Source organism: Xyrauchen texanus, chromosome 14 (genome assembly GCF_025860055.1).
Source record: "Xyrauchen texanus isolate HMW12.3.18 chromosome 14, RBS_HiC_50CHRs, whole genome shotgun sequence".
In the NCBI taxonomy this organism is placed as follows: domain Eukaryota; kingdom Metazoa; phylum Chordata; class Actinopteri; order Cypriniformes; family Catostomidae; genus Xyrauchen; species Xyrauchen texanus.
In genome coordinates this window covers 23,901,346-23,918,066 of record NC_068289.1, presented here as the reverse complement: position 1 = coordinate 23,918,066, position 16,721 = coordinate 23,901,346, and the positions used below count along the sequence as shown (strand labels likewise).

General features: G+C 38.7%; 1 long non-coding RNA gene across 1 annotated transcript; it reads left to right on the top strand.

Annotated features, from left to right (window-relative positions):
• Window positions 1-6,599: 6,599 nt before the first annotated feature.
• Window positions 6,600-7,027, top strand: LOC127655027 (uncharacterized). Its single transcript, XR_007972005.1, has 3 exons — window positions 6,600-6,712; window positions 6,838-6,882; window positions 6,958-7,027. It is a non-coding gene; the product is annotated as an uncharacterized LOC127655027 (long non-coding RNA).
• Window positions 7,028-16,721: the final 9,694 nt, after the last annotated feature.

The following is a 16,721-nucleotide window of genomic DNA, read 5'->3' as shown; positions in this document are numbered from 1 at the left end:
ATCGGTGGGTCTAGTCTAGGCCTTCTTTGGAACTAGAGCATTCTGGTGCATGGATGTATGCCCCCGCTTCATTGGTGACAAACTATCAGGAGCACTTGGACCACCCAAGAGAACTCTACATCTGGGATAAGATAACAAAAAGCGGCAATTTTTATTTAGCCGTAGGCTGCTGAGAATGTATACTCGCCTGCGCCGCTGACTCCTTTCTACAGGAGAAAACAGTCAATTGTTACAATCTGTTTAGATGGATGCTGTTTGAAAGGAGAGCACAAGCAAACTGTCTGGGTTACAGAGCTACATCACCTTGGCAGGCCAAGTCTGTGAGCCAGTGATTGCTTCTTATCCAATTGGAATTTATGATGAAAGCATCACTGGTATCACCAAACTGGCCCTGCTAACACACTGGAGCATCAAGCAGATCTGTATGTTAGGCCTGCAACACCGCCATTGTGTGCAGAGCCGCACCAGCCTGACCTATAAAAGTGTAGGCCATGCTGTGCAGCACAGCTGTAAGCCTACACAGCTTTGATGGGTGCATCAGGGTTTTCCATGGCAGAGTGGGAGAGGAGTGGCATAAGTGTGCAGCTACTGCTTCTTCCACTGGGGCATGATGGAAATATCCTCTAAACTCAGCGCGGTCCAATGATGTGAAGGCCATTGTACCTGCTTGATATGTTCTCTGTAGTATGGTGAGCGGCACGTCTTGAACAGCTGGTCATGCAGCTTGGGAAGGAACGGACCCAGCAGGTATAATACTAGACTATGATGGCTCTGAAAAACATTTCATCCAGCCATGAGCGCTCAGGCGTCGCAGACTTGGGCCATATGGGCTGACGCCTCTCGACTGCCCGGCTGAGAACCTCATTGATCTCAGATTCCGTGTTTTCCACCACTCGAGCAGAAATACAGGAACCTTACTAGTTCACTGAGCACGACCATGTCTAAGTATCCAAGGCCTCCAGCGATATAGCGTCCCCTTCCTCGTCCGCACCGCCAAACATGATTAAACCATGCACATCGATCTTAGGGCACAGATCATCATGGCAAGTTGTATGGGGGAAGACGCCAAATACGGAGCATTGGAGGTGCACAAGGCTTGAGCATACGGAGCATTGGAGGTGCACAAGGCTTGAGCCGATGCATATCCTCCTCAAAACAGCACACTCCAAATGCTTTCCTCACACCCCGCCTTCCTGTTGTTCCTCAGGAGACACAGATGGAACAAAGTGGGTGGGAAAGGGATCGGATTCCACTTTCTCAGTGAAAGAAAGCATAGAATGCAGTATCCTGAGCTTCATGCATTTGCGGTGGTCAATCCCAGTTTGGCATTATGTGTTGATGCACACTTGAAGTTAATGGAGCTTTGCACACTATGGTCCAGGGAAGCTTGGCCGCTTTGAAGAAGTCAGATGTGACAGTATTTACCATGAAGCACATTATACTGTTTGGGCGTGCAGCCGAATTTACGCATTCATCAACAGCGCTCGCACCTCATGATGCAGTTATGTTAATATGTTGTTTCACATCTAAATAATGCGTCTTTCCATACTGTAAAAAAAAAATTACATTCATATGGACTCCATTTGAAACACTGTGTATGCATTTAGCTCTAATTCAGGAAAATCTCTAGGATTTCCCACACACTTGAGCCAGCCATCTGCCCAGATGATTTTTCCATTTGCGCAAGAGCAACATATTGTGCAGCCACGCAGGTGCGAAGCTTAGATGGGACATTGCTTTAGCATAAAAGACAGCGCTCGTGCCCATCGTACACTATGCGATACATAGATTGTCTTTAAAGAGACATGCTTTAACAAGCGTGTTCTTTAAGTTTGCTTCAGTACTTGCCCTTTGAAGACAATGTAAACACACTGCAATCAGAAAGTGTTTGAAGCTATGCTTGTTACTGGACTCGCAGAAAGAAGTGAAGAACATGTTCCCACTGACTACAATGCAAGATGCTCTGTCAAACATTGGTGAAGGTATCCAGTAGCACGAGAGAAGTCTCAGCTGCCCTGAAAAGGGAAAATTCTGATAATGGGAAGTCAGCTTCTGCTTTTATACTCATGATGACATGAGTGCTAAGTTTCACCAGCCAATCATATTGGTGTGATGGTATGGAGTTTAAAATCCTCCTCTCTTACTGGAGCTCCCACAGCATCATCATCTGATACAGCATCGACGTGACCTTCTTGAAAGGGAGCACAATTTATTTTGCACTATGGTATGGCTTATATGTGGAGTTAAATCTCTTTATACAGTATGATCTTTCTAAATATAACCATTATATAAATGTCTCATAAGGCTGAGAGGAGTACCCTAAATAGGATCAGGTTCAGAGACTGCAGAGGTGTCCCGTACACCAGTATCTCTGAACGATAAAATGTTTCTCTAAGAATTTCTAGCAAATTTGAAAGGCATGTTAGTATTTTCTGTCTTGGAACACTTTCTACCTGACCAGAGGCTCCACCGCTGTACTAACCTATTCTCCTTTTCTAATGATTGACCAACGTACAATATACTGTATATTACACCTTAGACCCCTTTATGTTGCTTCCATTGAGCAAGGGTAATAACACCCACAAAATAGCAAAACCTGACTCTCTCTCTTTCTCTCACTCTCTCTCTCTTTCTCTGAGCATAGGCACGTGAGTGGCGAGCGAGTGGAGCATGGCTGTGAGAGTGTTTGGCGCACACTTTGTTTTGTGGTATATTGCTTATTTTTTGACAATTTTCAATTGCTGATTCTGAGCATCACAAATCCGTTTTTAGTGGGGGAGAAGCCATGGCGTATCCTTCAGGTGAGGGCAAGTCAGGTTTCTCTATCAAAAATGGATTCAAGGTTATTTCAGATCAGGAATTTACTGTTGAGCATGTTCTCTTGGCCATGGGGGACATTGTAGGTTATGATAAAATCGTGTCGGCTTCTAGAATGAATAAAGCTGTTGTCGTTTTCCTGAAAGAAGAAAAACTAGTGAACACTCTTGTTGAGAATGGGCTAGTAATATCAGACACTTTTGGATTTAGGCCATAAAATGTTTTCTGCCTGCACAAAAACAGACGGAAGTCGCAAATGCAGAGAATAATGGCACTAATGATGAGCACTCAGATCAAAGTGACATTAGGGAACATTCTGAACCTGAAAAGAGATCTGCAGTTGCAGTCCAAAAAGCAAAAGATTCAACGGGATGTTCAAGGTGAAGAGCTGAGAGAAGGATCAAACAAATGTGACGTTTCTCTACCTGCTGAGACCTCTCATGTTGTTACGCCAGTTGAGCAGAGTGCTTCTGATAAGAGTTCAAAATCAGAGGTGAGTGCAATTAATCTAAGCGAGATGATGAATCTGAAATGGGCCTAACTGTGCAGGACAAAGTTGCTTCTGTTACTGAGAATGAAGATGGTACAAATGGTGAGTTAATGTCAGTGACTTGCAGCCTGATTTATTGTTTGAGAAAGAAGAAAGTCTTGGAGAACCGATGGAAGATTGTTTAATCCAGAGTTTTTGGATTAAACCAAGGGAAAAAGGTTGATGTTCATAAATATTTTCCTAATGCTAACAAAGTTGTAAAGTCAAAGCAAAATATTTCGAAGCAAAAACGTTTCCGTTTTAAAAAAATCTGACGTCTGCACACAGGGCTCAGAATGAGCAAGGAATTGTAAAATTTTCAAAACTAAAAAAATAGGTGCACATGGGTATGGGTTCTAGGTTTATGTGTCTATTGGTTTGTTGTTTTGTTTTGTGGGTTCCTTTCTCTTTTCTCTCTCTCCTAAGATGCAGTTTTTAAGAGTAGGGTCTTTAAATGTTAATGGGATGAGGGATGCGGGAAAACGAGGTTTATTGATGGAGTATCTTAAACTTAAGGACAATCATGTAGCGTTTCTGCAAGAGACTCGTAGCGATATAAAAAATTAATCAGAGTGGGGGTTATGGTGGAAAGGTGGTTGTTTTCTAGGCCATGGTACAAACTTGAGTGCAGGGGTAGCTATTTTATTTTCACCCATATTAATGTAAAAATTGTATCTAAAATGGAATTAGAAAAAGGTTGTCTTCTGATTGTAAAAGCTGAAATTATTAATCAAGCTTTTGTTTTTATAAATATCTATGCTCCGAATAGAGGAGTACATAGAATTTCTTTGTTTAAAAAAGTACAATTTAAAAATTGTATTTCAACAAAGAGCATTTTAAATAGCACAAATTGTAAAATGCAGCACAAAATCTACCGTTTAAAATCCTTTTCATGAACTCATTCAGCAATAAGTGATGTAAGTAAGACAATGTTTAACATTAACCTAGCAAACAGGATACATTTTCTAAAAACATAATATATAATTTTAACTATATAAGACAGAAATCTTACACGACTCCGTTTAAAGTCCTTTCACGATCTCGTCCAAAATGACAATGGCGTAAGATCAGTTGACAAGCCCCCTCCGCGGGGGTGGGGCTTAACTCCTCCTAATCTTAGGAAGTGTTTGTGTGTTTTAAAGTATTATTTAAAGGTTTAAATGTATTTAACGAAAACTTTGACATTTTGTTTTAAAACAAAAACGTATCAAGTTGGCAAATACAACAAAAGCACTCTAAAATTCTAAAAACTTTAACAACATTCACTAGAAAATACAGTATTTTGGTAAACAGGTTTATTTTATACAGAATTCTGACGAAATATCTTTAATACAAAAGTTTGTTAAATTTTTTTATTTTTTAACCATGAGATTCTAAAACAGTGGATACTGAATGATATTAGTTTATTTTACGCAAACAGACGATACTGGCAGAGCAAACTCATTTAGACGGACACTTTAAAATAATGAATAAACGATTAACAAGGGTTATTTATTTTTACCAGAGACTAAAACGTATTTTAAACCAAATGTTCAGATTGGCAAACACAATATTGGCGTTGAAATAGTATGCATTATAAATTGTAACTTTAACACGTGTTGTATTGCATTTTTCCAATCAAAATTATTTCACGAGATTATCCAAATTGATAACGCGTTTTTTGATCCAGCCTTTAAGGCACTGAGCAGCGGGGGTCTCGCTTTCATGCAGCGGGGTAATTCATTTTATGATTCAGACATAAAGGCGACGAAATGACTGGGGGTTAATTAAATTTGTATTTTGACCAGACCTTAGGGTTGTTAATTGGATCTGTGTTCATGGGGGTGAAGACGCGCCAAGATTTCGAAGTGTCAATTTAAAGCTTTGATCTCTGGATATTTCACAACTGGGGTTTTGGTATAGTCTATCGGCAGTCCTTTTAAATGATTCAGCCACAGATTAAACTATCAAACGTCCCAATGTTGCATTATTCAATTCTAAAAGAACTTTTAACTAAACATATTAATATTGTAAATTAATGCGTCCTTTCTTCACGCGCAACTGCCTACTAAAAACTAATTCTGACGAAATATCTTTAATACAAAAGTTTGTTACTTTTTTTATTTTTTTATTTTTAACCATGAGATTCTAAAACAGTGGATATTGAATGATATTAGTTAATTTTATGCAAACAGACGATACTGGCAGAGCAAACTCATTTAGACGGACACTTTAAAATAACGAATAAACGATTAACAAGGGTTATTTATTTTTACCAGAGACTAAAACGTATTTTAAACCAAATAGTATGAGTTTTCATTGAAATAGTATGCATTATAAATTGTAACTTTAACACGTGTTGTATTGCATTTTTCCAATCAAAATTATTTCACGAGATTATCCAAATTGATAACGCGTTTTTTGATACAGACTTTAAGGCGCTGAGCAGCGGGGGTCTCGCTTTCATGCGGCGGGGTAATTCATTTTATGATTCAGACATAAAGGCGACGATTGACAGATGTTTTGTGGCGGGGATGTGTAATGACAATTCGTTTTATTACTCAGACATAAAGACGATGAAATGACTGGGGGTTAATTAAATTTGTATTTTGACCAGACCTTAGGGTTGTTAATTGGATCTGCGTTCATGGGGTATTGTAGTGATAAGGTACGCCAAGATTTCGAAGTGTCAATTTAAATCTTTGATCTCTTAATTTTTCACAACTGGGGTTTTGGTATAGTCTATCGGCAGTCCTTTTAAATGATTCAGGCACAGATTAAACTATCAAACGTCCCAATGTTGCATTATTCAGTTCTAAAAGAGATTTTAACTAAACATATTAATATTGTAAATTAATGGGTCCTTTCTTCACGCGCAACCGCCTACTAAAAACAAGCTATTAGGCCTACATTCAATAATATTATAATAAAAACAGCCGCTGAGTTAAATCAAGATGTGCGGTCGTTTAAATGTATGAAAACAAAATGAGATAAATTGTTGTCTAAGGGAAGTGTATTTTTCTGTTGAGAATTATATAAAAGAGACATGAATAAAATGTGTTTTAAACTTTTATATACGTCATTTTGAGTTTGTCGCGATGCTTCATGAACCCAGATTTAAACAGAAGATGGCTCAGATAGCTGTGGTGTGATTGTGAAACTTTGTGACAAAAAATTATATATGGCCTATGCTTTATGACTTAATTGCAGTACCTTTGAACTTTTAATTCCTGTCCCCCCATTACCCTCCCCTCCCCAACCCCTCCCTCTGGCAGTGAGTGAGTGAAGGTCTTCTTATGGGGGAGAACTCAGCCTATTTAAACAGACTTTAAGTGTGTGTGGTCATCATTTACAGCTGAACCAGACGGACGCATCTGTAGAACACGGGTGATTGCACTTTAAAATGGCGTTTATTTTCAGAAGTATGTGATTTTTTAAATATTGATGTTTTACATTTTGGTACCTTGATATTTAACAGGCGTTTAAATCATTTTTATTTGTACATAATTCAGGCCCTATCAACGATTATGAAAACCTGGATCGCATCGATCAACTGCGTAAGTTTACATAAAGTATAAAAATATATTAGAATTGCTTAGTACTGATGTGAATATTTTCTATTTATTTTTCAGTGACTGAACCGTTAATTAATGAAACAACGGGTCAGAGCAAATCTGTCAACAGATGTGTACTGCAAGGTATGTATACATTATTTGTGTTCTATTTTGATTATGCAATATTGATAAAACAAAAATGTATTTTCGGTGTTGACTTGTCAACGCTTGTCTCACAACCGGGGTTTGCTACACCCAAACCGAAGACATCACTGTCACTCAGTTCACGGAGACGCAACAAACCCGTTAGTCCAATTCCGAGGATTTCACGAAGCCCTCGATTACATGTTGTACCCCCAGCTGGAAACGGTGCAAGACACTATTTTGGAGAAAAAAAACATGGGTCTTCATCAGGAGAAAGGAGAAGCGATCAAACAACGTCACGTCAAATACCTTCTGTGTTAAACGAATCAGTTGGTGAGTACGATTCACACTAACATCATTAAAAATGGTAACCCCTTGCTAATACACATATTCTCATTCTTTATATAGATTTGTACGCTACCAGTTTGCAAATTGACGAAGACCCCACAGCAATCTTCGATAATGATGCGTTCGTGAGGGAGTGGGACGCTCTTAACCAACCCATACTTCCAGACAACACCGATATTGCTGTCTCATCACACGGCGGGCCTGTGGTGTCAGAGGAGGAGGTGCTGCTAAACGATGCGGGGGATGTGATTTCGTTTATTGATGCTGTATCGGATTGTACGGAGGACGATGCGAATAATCAAGAGTGTGTGGAAGAGACAGTTATCGAAGCGGATGAAAATCTACCATCAAATCAACAGAACTTTTCCCATGATTTGTTGATGGAATTGCGTGAACAGAATCGATTGGCGGATGAGAAGCTGGACATTATTTCAGAGAATGTCAAACATCTTTGTGACTGCTTCCACATGGTGATGACAAACTCAGAAGAACAAGGAAGTCTTATACGGCAATAAAATTGAAAAGATTCTCCAGGACGGATTCCAAGAAAGCCAGCTCATGGTAAATATATTGACTAACATCAATAACGCTGTCATAGAACATATAAAATAACTAATTGTGTTTATGATTGATTTGTGTTAAAAGGGTGTTGTTGTTTGGTATTATTTAGGTGACCTGTGCTTTTTTGTAGCTGGTATGTGTATAATTGTGTTTATGATTGATTTGTGTTAAAAGGGTGGTGTTGTTTTGTATTATTTAGGTGACCTGTGCTTTTTTTGTAGTTGGTGTATGTGTATAATCAGTGGAAAATAAATCTGTATTGAAAAAAGATTTCAATATGACGAGTAAAAGAACACATTCAGACGATGAATTGCATGATTGTCAACCAGACTTTGAACAAAATCCTTCTGCAAGGACTAGATACGATCATTTGTCAAATATTGAACAGCTACAAAGCATAATCGATCAACAGATAGATGTTTTAGGTCCTGCCTATTTGGATTTAAATGCTAGATTAGAGGTTATTCTTCAAACACAGAGAAGATGTCTAAATTATTCTAATGGCAATAAAGACTGTGAAATGTTAAATCATTCGCTAGAACCATCATCACACAGTTCATCCTCATTAATATCAGGCCCCTCGTGCTCTAAAGTACGCAAATGATTAGAAGACATGATCCAAAAATATAATGACAAACTGGGGGTCTCACGACCTAACCTTTGTGAAAGATTAGAAGCAATGATAAAAAAGCACGAGGATGGTAATAATGAGGATGACTTGATTGTTGATGCAGTACAGACTGGTGGTGTAAGCAATATTTCATCAGACACGAATGACCCCCCATGTAGGTTTAAGTCAGAATAATATTGAAACATTGGTTAGAAACGGAGGTGTTGTAAATGATTTCACAATTGTACCAAGACCGCGTTTCAATGGCATAGAGATACACAGGGCTCTAAATTTAAGGGATTTAATATCTACAGACCTTGCTGAATACAGTACATCTGTGCACAATGCATTGTCAGAGATGGTGTCATTTTCCAGACAGATGGGTGGTGAATCCAGTTTTATTAATATTTCACTGAGAGGCCCCAGTCTGAAATCTGATGTAAACTGTGTATTATCACCTAGCAATGGCTATAACGAACGCATTTTTGTTGAACAATTTGAAAAAATTATTCAGAGCAATGCGAAAGTGATGGCCGACGACAGTTTGCAGTTACACGCATCCATAGCCAGAAGTAGGAACGGTGGTGCTCGTAGGAGGCTAGTTGATATAGCACATGATGACGTGATTAGAAGAAAAAGAATGCATTTATTCTGTCCTGTCAATACGCCAAACAACCTGTGTTTTTCATTATGTCTAGCATATTTTCTCGACCCTCAGATTTCCCATGACAACTTAGAAAGACGGGTGAATCCATTCAGAGTGCTGGCGGTTTCACACCTCTGGATAAAATAGGTCTAGGAGACATTGCAAAATTTGAACGTGCATTAGACATAAAAATTGTTGTCTTTTACAGGTCAACCGATGGAAAGTTGGAAAAATATAAAACTTCAGATGAGCCACACACCAAAACAGCATATCTTTACATTCATGATTCTCATTATTACATGATAAAGAATCTGAAAGCCTTTATAGGGTCTGCATATGTGTGTGATTTCTGTTACACAGGTTATACTGAGCAGACAGAATCATGATTGTAAATATGTGTGCTCTGTTTGCAACGATAGTGAGTGCTACAAACAGCCTAAAAGCATAATACACTGTCAAGACTGTTTATGCTATTGCAGATCTAGATACTGTTTTAATGCTCATAAAATAGTACCCCTACGGATCTATGATTGTGGTAGATCTCCTTGCAATACTACAAAATATTGTCGTAAATGCAGTAAATGTTACCATACAGCCAAAAACCCCAAACCTCATAACTGTCCAAATGATAAATGTTTACATTGTGGGATGATGTAAGCCACTAAGGCCTACACCAGTGCTTCATACAGCCTACAATACCCAAGGAATATACAGATCGTTACATTTTCTATGATTTTGAAACACGATGTGATAATGGTAAACATATAGCAAATTATGTGTGTGCTATGACTTTTGATGGTGAGACATTTGAATTTGGAGGTGAGGGGTGTGTGAGACAACTCGTTTGGAGGTTTAGACAGCCGAGATACAAAAATTACACTTGGATTGCACACAATGCAAGTGGGTTTGACAACTTTTTAATTCTGGAGTATTTTTGCAATGCAGGACTCCAACTTAACATAGTAATGCAGGGATGTAGGACCAATTTCATGTATGATGAGACTTTTAGGCAACGTTTTATCAATTCTTACTCAATCATCCACATGGCTCTGTCTAAGATGCCATCTGCTTTAAATTTGGAAAATAAAGAAAAAGGCTTCTTTCCTCACTATTTCAACAGACAGGAAAATCAGACTTATATAGGTCCATACCCTGCTAAAAACTACTACGGGTACAACACCATGACAGATAGTGCCAGGACAAAATTTGATCAGTGGTACGAAACAGTCGATGGTGAAGTCTTTGATTTCAAAAAAGAGATTGGCATCTACTGCATTTATGACGTCGTTTTATTACGTGAAGCATGCATTAAATTTAGAGATGAATTCCTACGATGCACGCAGGTAGATCCTTTCAGCTACGTGACTCTTGCTAGTTGCTGTATGGGTACTTTCAAGACGCAATTTCTCTCTAGAAATACACTGGCTCTGACACATAATAATGCATACGTCAATCAGTATAAGACATTCTCTAACATCTCTATTGAATGGCTTGAGTATGTGAAAAAAACACGTGACGTAGACATTCACCACGCACTAAATCACGGTGAAGTGAAGTTTGGAGAGTACTTTGTTGATGGATATTACGAAAAAGATGGTGCACGAAAAGCTCTAGAATTTGCCGGGTGTTTTCACCACGGTCACGAGTGTCGTTACAGACCTGACTATGTAAACCCCCTGTCAAAAAGTGCCTTTTGGAGTGCTCAGGATGCAGTTTAATGACAAGATTGATGTTTTGCAGAACGCATACTGTTTAGACGTTGAGGTGATGCATGAGTGTGTATGGAAGAATCTTAAGCAAACTGACCCTCATGTAATTGCGTTTATGACCACTTATTCAGCACCTGAGAGACTGAAACCGCGTGATGCACTCTTTGGGGGGCGTACAAATGCTTACAAGTTGTACCACAAAACTTCAGAAAATGAAAAGATCAGATATGTTGATTACACAAGTCTTTATCCTTACTGTCAGGCTCGAAAAAGCTACCCTGTTGGACATCCTGAAATAATTTTCAAGGATTTTGAACCCCTTGAAAATTATTACGGACTTATTAAGGCCACAATGCTACCCCCCAAAAATTGCTTCATCCTGTGCTTCCTTACAGGTGTGCAGGGAAACTTATGTTTCCTCTGTGCAGAACATGCGTTGAGAAACAAATCAATGTTACATCTGTACGCATACAGATGAGGAGAGGTCTATCTCAGGCTGCTGGTGAGCATTGAATTGTTGAAGGCGATTGAGAAGGGGTATCTTGTAATGGAGGTCTCATAGGTGTGGCATTTTGCAGAGAAATCGGAAACACTGTTTTCCGATTATGTAAAGACCTCTTAAAGAAAATTTAAACAGGAGGCCTCAGACTATCCCTCTCACGTAGTCACCGATTCAGACAAAAAAGCCTATATCGATGATTACTTTAAAAAAGAAGGGGTTAAACTCGATCCTGCAAAGATCTGTCACAACCCTGCTCAGAGATCTATCAACAAATTGTTGCTGAATAGTCTGTGGGGGCGTTTTTCAATGAGAGAAAATCTACCCACTTCTAAACTTTTGAAAGACCCAGAAGAATTTGCTCACATCATATTTGGCTGTCAGTATGACGTTAAATCTTTCACATTCGTGTCTGATGAAATTGCTCTGGTGCAGTACAAACATGACGATGGAGCCATGTACAACACACGGGATGTGAATATATTTCTGGGGGCCTTTACAACAGCACATGCATGGTTAGAATTGTATAGCCTTATGGATAAATTGGGTGACAGATTGTTGTATAGCGACACAGACAGCGTTATCTTTATCTCTAGAGACGGTGATTGGGACCCTCCTCTGGGTTCGTATTTGGGGGATCAGACTGACGAAATCGGCAATGATGATCACATCACAGAATTTTGTTCAGGAGGGCCTAAAACATACGGATATCGCACTGCAAAAGGTAAAGTGTGTATGAAAGCAAAGGGTATAACTTTGAATGCTGAAAATTCTATGGTGATTAGATTAGACACTTTGATCGGTCTTGTTGACAGTCATGTAAAATCGCATGACACCAAACACATCCTAGCCTACACAGACAACATTGTGAGGAATAAAAAGAACTTCACTTTGCAAAACAAGTCAGTTGTTAAAAAGTTTCAAGTGGTGTATAATAAGAGGCAGCTATTCCCTGATTATACAACTCTACCATATGGCTACTGATAATTTTTTAAATCACCGCAGTGTGCGGAGGTTGATGGTTTTGATTTTAGACTTCAACATCCTTTTTCATGTGTAATAAGTGGACCTTCAAATTCTGGAAAGTCTTATTTTGTAAAAATGTTGTTGGAAAATGCTGTAAATATGATTTCTAAAAAGATTGAAAACATTGTGTACATTTATGATTGCTGGCAACCTATGTATGATGAACTGTATAAATTGTATAACATTAAATTTGTGGAAGGAATACCGCAATCTCTGAATAATGATGTTTTATTACCTGTCAATAAAACAAATCTGTTAATAATTGACGACATGATGGAGGCAAGTGGAAACTCTGAAGTGGAAAAGTTATTCACTCAATACGTTCACCATAGAAACCTCAGCGCTATTTAAATTGTGCAGAATTAATTTTTCGAAGGTAAATCCAGCAGAACCATCAGTTTGAATACAAATTATTTAATTATTTAATTTAGTTTAAGAATCCTCATGATAACAATCAGATAAATGTGTTGGGAAAACAAATGTACCCCGGAAATACAAAATATTTTATGGAATGCTATCAAGATGCTATCAACCAGCCTTTTGGATACCTCATGATATATAGCAACAACCCCTGAACCTTTTCGTCTCAGAACAGGGTTACTTTCACACCAGCCAGTAGTTTACATTCAAAAAAGAAAACCGTGATTTTGGTAAAATGTCTGCTAGACTATCTAGAAACCTCCCCCTGTTAAAAATGCTATTTAAAGCGACCCCCATGCAAAGGCGTCTTATTATGCAAGCAGCATCTGACGAGCTCATTTTAACATTGTGTGAGATTGCATTTAATGTACTCTATGGCACAATCCCACTAACGAACCAGCAACACAAACGGTTGAAGAGGAGAAAGACTGAAATTAAATACATAGCCAATAAAAAGATTGGTGTGTCCACAAAAAACGCATGCTCAACCAGAAAGGAGGATTTCTTCTTCCGCTTTTGAGCATAGCAGTCCCCTTTATTACAAGTCTGATAACGGCTAAACAAGGTTGAAGATGGAGTATGCCGAGAAGCTGTTTTTAGTGTCTCAAAACCAAATAGATAAACTGAAGATGTCCAATACCCGAGAGTCTATTCAACAAACCGTGGAAGACGATCTGGATGTTGCTATAAGAAATATTTTGAATAAAGACAATTTGGATACTCATGAGAAGGCTAAGCTTTACACCTCAGCTTTACAAAGATTTTTAACGGTAGTTAAACAGGGTGATCGAGATAGTAACACATTAACGCTTACATTAACATCCCCCAATGAGTCTCACAAAGAACAATCTGTTAACCCTGTTGAGGATATTATAGCAGATGTATTGAAAAATGTCCCATTGAGATGTGTGAAAAATGCAAGATACATCATGGATAAAATGTCTAAAGCCAAAGAAATGGCATCTTGGAACGATTCGGGGGAGTTTGTATTTAAAGGCATTACTATACAGGGATCACACGTGATGGATCTTGTAAAGAGTATTACGGCTCAAGCATAATATTAGGGATGACCGTAGACCTCATGGATGGACTGAGTTTTTGCAGGCAACTGCTACTTTAAACATCCCCTATTCAACAGTGCCAAACCATAAGGTTAGACGTGTAATAAGTTCATTTAAAACCAAACCGCCTACATCGCCCTCTACCTCTACGGGTCAAAGAATGTATTTAAGTATGCCTTCTTCTAAGGATTCAGATGTATCACCGCTTAAATCACCGCCTCTTGATCAAAACGTATGGCTGTCATTTTGATATTGTATAATTGTATATTCATTTTTGTACAAATTAATCATATGGTATTCAATAAAGCTATGACATTGGTACATTTGACATTGTGCTCTTTTTATTTATTTGAAGCAAACATTTACAAATCATGTGTTTAACATAAACGTTTCACCCATTTGCACACACTTAAATGTAGTACTATTACAATGAGTTATCCTTAGTTTTTTCACAAAATGCGATACATATTTATCATTTTTAATTAAATCATCGCTATAAAGCATCATAACATCATCATAAGCACAACCTCGAATCATATGATATAGAAAGAAAATACAATGATGACCACATGTGTCAGACATAAAATGCTGAACTTGTTTAGCTGAATATTGAATGCGTGTTGAATTCGTTTTTAGAAAGGCAGTGATTGATACAGGAAAACGAATAAAATCAGGACTATTACCGAAACTGTCAAAGAAAAATTCTGAACCATCCTTATTTATGTAAATTGCTAACCAGTGTTCACCGGGGAAATGTGCAGGGTTGATTATGGCTGACGTAGGTAATGTTCTTAAGGGGTCCTTCGGTAAATGATCACACGGTAGTACTCCAAGAAAATGTGTGTTTTGTGTGATTCTGTCTATAGCCGCTGTAAGTTGTATGGTATTCATGTTTTCAATTAATTGTAGTCAACAAGTTCCTGTCTTCGGTTAGAAACTTCAATGATGTTGTCAAAAACAGCATAAACAATCAGATTAATGGTTCTTGGAAGCGGTTGTCTGAAACGTACTTCTAGTCTGATATTCCCAGACTTAACAAGCTGAGATGTGTTGACCACATTCTTCGCCTGGAGTGAGGTTGAAACCATAAAGTGTATAACCCTGCAGAAAATCTTCTCTGTCGATCACCAACGCTTGGTTTTTTAGATGTCTTCCAGACGAAAGTGCAAGCTGGTAAAATTCTCACGACGGCGGTGCCTGCTCCAAAGTCAGGTTGTAATGGTTTGGCGGGTGTTGCTGACCATCCACATAAACAGCTAGAAACTCCAGATCGTAATGCTTAAATGCAAAAGGGTTTTTATTGTATGCCCCTGTAAAAGCATCATTATCGACCATACCCAATATGATGGATTTGGGTAATGTACCTAAAAACAGGTTTTCCTGGTTTGATACACGGCCTCCAGCTGGTATGGAGAAATTTTTCAGGCAGACCCTGTCAATGGGGTATTTGGCAGTTGTTGAGAGTAGTGCTTGAGCGTGCCCCAGTCTCACTCCTGGTGATACAGATACTTTTTTAACAAACAGAGAAGCTGTCAAAATACGCAGTTTGTATGCTATAGCATCACTCCTCATTAGACAAAATTAATCTTTGCCTCTTGTCAGACGGATTTTAATGTCCACCCCATTAAGCATTCGTTTTTCTCGAAAGAAAATATCACTGTGTATTGGTGATAAAAGCTCAACTACTGCACTTTCGTTGCTAAAGGCAGTCCTCTTTGTCAGACCAATGTTACCCCCTGCCGGATCGCCTGCATCCATATGTCCAGCAGAATCTTTGTAAAATAAACCTGCTGAGAAAACACTTTCCAATGTATCTTTACCATAGTTTAAAAGGCATTCTATAATACATCGATAGGGGTAAGTGTTTGTACTCTGCGAAATTAACCTATCACCAAGCGTATACGTCAACCTGTGAAAAAATAGTGTTTCCTGGATAATTGACCAGTCCAACAGGAGTCCCATCTCTGATATTTGAACCGTCCGATTTGTGATTTTAACACGCATGTAAAGCAGTGTATTATTTAAATCTATATAATCTTCACCATTCCCCGCTATGAAAAATTCCAATGGAGCGCTGTCCGATATCGCAGATAGAGGAGGGATTTCAATGTATGTGTTTTTTCAATAGCCGCCTGAGTCATCGGTACTGTAAACAGATCCAGTTCGGATTTAATACACTCTTCGGACATGGTGTGTAGTAGTGCCATGGTTTAGAATATAGTTTTAACAGATGAAAACGCTTCACAGCTCTCTTTCGTTTTCGTTGCCTAACTGCGGTTTTCTTAGGGGTTTCCTGGTTTTCTTTACCGCCTGACCACTCCTCCCTCCTCATTCCAGGTGGTTTAGACCTCTGTTTACGTAACATAACCATTAACCCCGAACCGCCTTGAGATTTATCATTATTATTAAAGGAATGTGTCATAGCTCTGGTAACAACGTCGCTGGCTATGTTTTTAGCAGCGTTTTAAGGTGTGGTTTGGCTATGCTGAAACCTCTTTTAACAACGGAAGAGCCATTCGAAACAAACCCCTGAAAAGGTCTCCGAGCCCCGCCCCATACATGACCCTCCCCAGAAAACCCCGCATTCCACCGCCTGCTTGAGTTTTATAATAGTTAACATAATGAGTGGGGTCCATTTGGTACGGATTATAATACGCCATTTTTAAAGGATCGGTTGTTTCACAGGCCTGAAGTGTAGTTTAACGACGACTTTGCCGTAAGAAAATGGCACTTCCCTGTTTCTGTCGTCTTTGAGCTCAATACAAATCTCTCCAATAGAATGTTTATTCACTGACACGTAGTGTACTCTGTCATATGC